The 6,499-nt window shown below is 45.9% G+C and overlaps 1 pseudogene; it reads right to left on the minus strand.

Annotated features, from left to right (window-relative positions):
- Nucleotides 1-4,046: 4,046 nt before the first annotated feature.
- On the minus strand, nucleotides 4,047-5,498 carry LOC139354966 (uncharacterized; annotated as a pseudogene).
- Between the last annotated feature and the right edge of the window lie 1,001 nt (nucleotides 5,499-6,499).

Below are 6,499 nucleotides of genomic sequence, written 5' to 3' on the forward strand. Positions count from 1 at the left end.
GGAGAGGAGAGAGGCTTACCAAGATCCCACGACCCGAATACGACGTAGCTTATGCCGGCATATGGTGCCTGAACATCGGACGCCTCTCCCTCGGCACAAGTCCCTGTCAGGACTCGGGCGGAATTGGCGCCCAACGCTAGGACATTCCATATTCCTTAAGGAATTTTACCAGGGTCCACAGTCTCGATGCCTGCGGTATCAGAGTGGATGTACATAGAGATAGCATGGCTTTCATCTTTATTTGCCATGAGTAATTTGACTGTTTTATAGTAAATTAAATTTAAAAATCTTTAAATTAGTAACTGTAAAGTCCCCAACTTCTATGATTGTCAGTGTTCGGTGGCCACTCAATCAGAACTTTGTCCCAGAATAGAGGCCTGACTTTAAAATGTTTTTAACCTTAGAAATTCTCTGTTTTGTTCATGGAAAAATTTACCAGATTTTCCTTAAACCAAGAACTATGAGTTATCCTTTTTATAATACTATACCTACAACTAAGTGCCGACCGACTATTTGTTGAAATTAACGTAGATACAATTTATAGGTGCTTTCTGGCCGAAGCCCCACGACGTACTAGGCGTTTCTCAGGTCGTTTGATAGGTTCGAGTCCAGAAAGAGCAGGAGCGCAAGCAATACGGTAACGCATTTAACAGTTGCGGTGCGGATCTACTGTTCGTTTGTCGATCCAGGACAGAATAGGGGTGGGGGAACTGACAGGAAAGGCAAAGCCGACGCCCCACAACGTACTAGGCATTTGTCCGGTCGTTTGCTTGGTTCGAGTCTTTGCGGTTTCCTTGACATATTTGGGCGGTGGACGATTTTTAGTTTCTCTGGCCAACGCCCCACAACGTATTAGTCTAGTTGGTCAGGTCGTTTGCTTGGTTCGAGTCCAGAGAATTAGGAGACGGTTGTGGAGCCCGAGAATGATCGGTCAAATAACTTGTTTTCCGACGACTGGCGGGAGGGGCTTTTTGGACAGATCCCTTATCTAAACACAGCCAGTTTCCGTTTGGAACATTTGAGTTGGATAGAAAGGGAAAGTAATGGCATGTTAGTTCAGCGGAACCCAGTTGTGTAGAAGCGGCTTACACCCCTATTTAAAGATATTTATTTTATTTTTATTTTTGGGGCTTAAATATCGGACGGTTCTTGACCGAAGAGAACCTTGAGAAGCAGAGAGAAGCACCCCCCAGTTTATAAACATTTTTATTGTCGACTTATTCAGCGTTTACGTCGCTGACCGGGTATTTTGAAAAGAATCACATGAACCTTTTACATTAAACGAAAATTTTAGTGCATGTATTAATCAGCACAAAGTGACAATTTATAAAAGAAAGAGGAGGCCTTTATAAAAGGCCTAGTCATATAAATGAAGGGGGCCAAGAAGAAGGTCTTATTCCAACCCAGCACCGGAAGAGTGACCCGAGCAACAACGCGCGGTGAAAATCACCAACCCCGCAGTGCAAGCGCGCCAAGGCTAGGAGATTCACCTGAAAGAGAGCCGTGGAAGCGCGCACAGAATCAGCCAGATACACTGTCTGAAGAAAACAATCTGGACCAGTATACTGAAATGGAAGGAGCCGCCGGTGGGGAGAATCTACCCCTAGGACCGCCGAAGGGGAGATCAAGTATGCTTCCCCAATTTCAGATGCATGAAGAGGACAACTTAGAGGCTGCCGAGCGGCGGGAACAAAGATTGATGGAGCTCTTGCGGCAGAGCACGAAATGCAGCGTGGTATGAGCGCCCGGATAGAAGCTTTGAAGATACAAATAGCAGAATTGCAGTCTCCGACATCCAGGAGACCCGAACAGAAGGGACTGCCTTCGTCGCCCCAAACTGTTCCAAATCCCACTGAGGTACCAAGAAAATCCGCCTCTGGAACCGGTTACACAGGACATGCTCAATAGCCAGATACACAGATTAAGAACACCCAGGCGGATGGACACCCCATCACACAGGCAGTTCAGAAAAACCGAGAGGGAGTCGAGTCACCAACTGCTTCCGGAGATCGATCGGAACTCATCGTTTCAGGGACCGAGACCAAAAGATGTCAGATTATACAGATGGAACCTAAAGTTCGATGGAAGCGGTCGCGATGACAGTTGAAAGTTTCCTGTTCCGCGTGGACCGATTGCAAGAATTATATGACCTCAGCCGCCAACAAGTATTTCGTGAATTTCATCTTCTGCTGGCAGGTGCAGCCACGAAATGGTATTGGCAGCTAATGGAAGACAAGGCAGAAGACTACGATTTTGACTACTATTCGTTAACACAGGAGATGGAACGAGCGTTTTCCACTACCGCAAGTGACCTTATGAAAGTCAAGGAATTAATGGAACGCAAGCAAGGACAGCACGAAACCTTCAGCGATTATGTCTCCGATATGCACAACTTGCATTTCAAACTAAAGCATAAAATCGATGAAGATGAACTTGTTGAGCTTTTGAAAGACAACATGAACTCCCGGATGGGCGGCTTGCTGCTAACATCGCCATTAACTTCGTTATCGGAGTTCAAAAAGGAGAGTCTCGGAGTGGACCGCTGGTTAAAAAATACTGTGAAAAACATGCCCAGCACTACAAAGCTTTTCTAATAGTACAAAAGTTCTTAGACCTTATAAACATATGAATCAAACCATTTCTAATTAATATGCTTTAATCGATCGTCAGTTAGATCAAAAGAGGAAACATCAAAACACAGATTCCATGCACAAGTTTAAGAAAAATACTAGGGTACAGAATATACCTTTGACATAGAGCAACAGCAGTGAGGATATCAGCCGGGACAGCTAAGCCGATAAAGCATGAGACTCTTGATCACAGGGGTGGGTCGAAGCCACACGTGATTGGGTGCCTAAAAAGGAGAAGAATCACGGAACAGACAACGATGGTCGTACGCAGATTCCTTTTGCGGTCCGCATCGATCACTTCGAGCCTGTTACGTACGCCCTCCACGTAGAAAGATTCACATAGAGAAACAACGACGAATCTTTAGCCAGGACGGGTGCATGTGACTAACCAGACTCATACTGGTAAAGGCAGAAGAAAAAGCAATTCGGCAATTCTCGGGTGTCGCGTGGCCAGAGCAACGGCCACTATCGACCTATTGGTAACCATACTCCGGTAGCTGGCAAAGGGCAACAGCCGGCCGTTGAATCCCAAGATAGCAGATATCAAGAAACAATAATTCTAGGTGGGAACACCTACTTTATCCGATCCATACCCGCAGCCAAGTAAAAGCTCTAGTCTGGTATAAAAGACCTTAGACAAATAGAGAAAGGGAGAGAATCCATTTGGGTGTCTTGCTGACGGAAGCCGGCAGCTTCGAGGGAAGGCGACTTTCCCTGGGGCAGTCGTCCATGGAGTCTTCTGCCACCAGGACCAGCCACCATATCCAACAGTCCTTGAGGAGAACACAATTGCAGCTCGAAATAATCTTGTGTCGAACCAGCGCCGCTATTGCCATCAAAGAAAGTGGAGAAGATCAACAATAAGGACGACATCCGACATACTGCAATGTTTGTGGACGCAGTAGCCGTGATCTCCATGCTCCTGAAATTTGTTCAGCTGTAGGAACCATCCGTTCAGAGCGTAGCGACCAATAGCATACGTCGGAGAAAGTAGTGATGCAATATAAATGTGTTAATCAAGCCAACCAAAGCTAAAGTGAACTCATGCATAACCAAGGACCAATATCCTCAAATAATACAATTAGACAACATGTGAAAATCAAGCATTCAAACATGCATTGAAATATATTTAAACCAACCGAATCAATAGACGAAGTGCGAATCATGATAAACAATTAGAGAGGACGAATCTCTCCACCAGCCATTGAAGAAGTCGCATGCCTCTGGCATAATATATATATTTTTTGTGTTTAAGTGAATTGGTATACTTAAGAACAGCCGTATTTTGGTGCACGTATATTTATATAAGTTAAGTCCTTCCCGAGGGGCCTCGTATGTCCCCGGGAAGGACCGACTTAATACCTAGACATTCCGGTGTAATTGTGCTCTCCAACTGGCTCTGTCCCAGTCTTCTGCGCCGACACCTGCCAGAGCCCCGTGAGTCCGGTCCCGGCGTCGACGTCGGCGTCAGCGTCAGCGGCCGGCTGAAGTTTTGCCGACCTTGCAGTTCTCACCGTGCTCCACTTGCACGGTGAGCGGTCAGCCTTCCCGAGCCAGGCCAGCGGATGTCGTTGTGCTGACTCGGCACGTGGTGCGGGGGGCAGGTAGGTCAGCGCCCGGCCGGCGCATGTTGCCGCGCCGAGTCGGCATCGCGGCGGGGGGAAGGTGAAGCCGGCCGGTCAGCCCTCTTCTATTTATTAGGTGGGCTGCCAGCCCTCTGTTGTTAACTCTTCCCCCTCCGAAAATCTGCGTCCCGCAGATCAGCAACTCTTCACGGGGGCCGCACCGGTGGTGTGCGCCTCCAGTTCGACAATGCCTCGATGCGTTGGGATGCCCTTGGTGGAGGTTAGTTTTCTCCATACGATGTATAATAACAAGGCGACAACGAGGGTCATCACTGCTTCTGTTAGGATTGAGAATAAAAAATTGTTAGATACTGCCGACAGCTTTCTTAAGTTCTGCAGGCTAAAATCATGAACATATTTTAGCGAGAGCTGGTATCCAGTGGCGGTTACTTTGCTCAGTACGGCCGGCATGGCCATCACATGCGTTGTCGAGTAGCTGCTGTAAGACATATTCCCGATGTGGACGGTCTCGTTGTCGTACTGAATTATAAACGATCCCAGTAGATGGCGTTTCCCTGAGTCCGCTACGACCGTTCCGTTGAAGTTCGTCAGGAACAGAGTGCCGTCGTCAACCAACTCCACTATCTCTTAATCGTTTCTCAGGTGATCGCAGACAGCGTGTCCTCCTTTTAGGAGCCTGGGGATACAGCTGGCCTCGTCTACCTTCCTTAAGTTTTTTCCTGGCAAACAGTCGTATTTCCGATGGAGAGGCAGTTTCCCAATACTGCATAGGTTTCCTGGGGGTCCATCGCCATCCTGTTGTATTCCAGCACCACTTGTTTACCCTCCGTAATCGTGGGATAAAGTAGCATCAGCTTGTACTTGGTGTCCACGACCTTGGGTAACGCCAGCACGTATAAAAGGCAGGTTCCGTTAGTTAGGATCGATCCACCACATTTTGATATGGCAGGCTGCGGGTTTCTGCTAGAAGGGTTTCCACCTCTTTTTGGTCCAAGAGATTCGTGTTTACTACGGACGCCTTTGCCAGTTGACAGGCTCGTGTGATTTCGTCGACTTGCTTCAGCAATATCATTGCCTTGTGCATTAAAAATGTGGCCAACTGGACCTCTCCGTCAATGGAGTTCACCCTTGCCATCATAACGTCGAGCTTCTGTAGTGAGTCAATTTCATGGGCGAGTTTGAACACCACATCAACGCGCCATACCACACCTTGTTGAAGTGGGACGACCGGCGTATCGTATTTAAAGATGTGAAGAGCAGTCGCGACTTGAATATTCGCCATACTTGGGGGAGAGACGTTACCCAATTTTGTTTTTTAGTATTTAATCTTAACGTAGTATTTTATATTTTTGGTAATTGTTATTACTTAAATAATTATTTTTAGTTTTATGTTTTTTTGTTTTCAATCAAGTATAGGGTTTTTTTTGCCTTTTATATATTTCTGTTTGGCTGGCGTTTTAATATTTTACTAATTCTGTTATTTATTCTTGATTATTGTATTTTTTTTATTGTTTTCCTATATTTGTTCTTATAAAGGGTATGTGAAACATTTTCAGCGAAGCGGTCTTTAACTTTTTATATGGGATTTATGGAAGACTTTCCCTGATTTAGTCTTGACCGTGACCCTACCATCACCTTCCACCTCCTCTGGTTTGAATCGATTTTTAGCCTTGCTCTTGATCTGCCTGTTGAAGACATAAACAGTGTCCCCCTGGTTGTATTGTGTCGGCCTATTTCTGTGTTTATTAAGCCTATCGGTTGACATTTTTTGCTTATGTAGGAGTAACCCCCTTATGTCTTCCTGCGTCTGCTCATTAAAATTGTTGAGTCCCTGATAATTTTTTCTGGAAGTTCTATTGAGGAAGATATCGACTGCTTTGCGGTTCGTATTCGGTGACGAGTTGTTATATCTGTCCACGGCAATAAAAACCAACTCGGTTACGTTCAGGTTACGGTTTTCCTTTTTCAGACACCGGTGTATCTCGAGAAAGGTTGAGTGGAATCTCTCAACCTGGCCGTTTACTTCACTCTTCTGAGAAGGTGTGTAATATACGGTTATTCCGAGGGATTGTAAATAATTGTGCAATAATTGCACTGTGGGGCAGAGTAGACCCCTTTCGTTGTCTGAGACTATTGTTTCTGGTGCTGTGAAATAATGCAGGACTTCGGTCACCTTCTCGCGGAGATGGACTGCCGACTTTGACTCAATCGGGAAAAGTTTGGCAAATTTTGAAAATGTATCGATACAACTCAGGAATTTGAGACTCTGGATCGTAAAAAGGT

This window comes from Drosophila suzukii, unplaced genomic scaffold (genome assembly GCF_043229965.1).
Source record: "Drosophila suzukii unplaced genomic scaffold, CBGP_Dsuzu_IsoJpt1.0 scf_5, whole genome shotgun sequence".
Classification (NCBI taxonomy): Eukaryota; Metazoa; Arthropoda; class Insecta; order Diptera; family Drosophilidae; genus Drosophila; species Drosophila suzukii.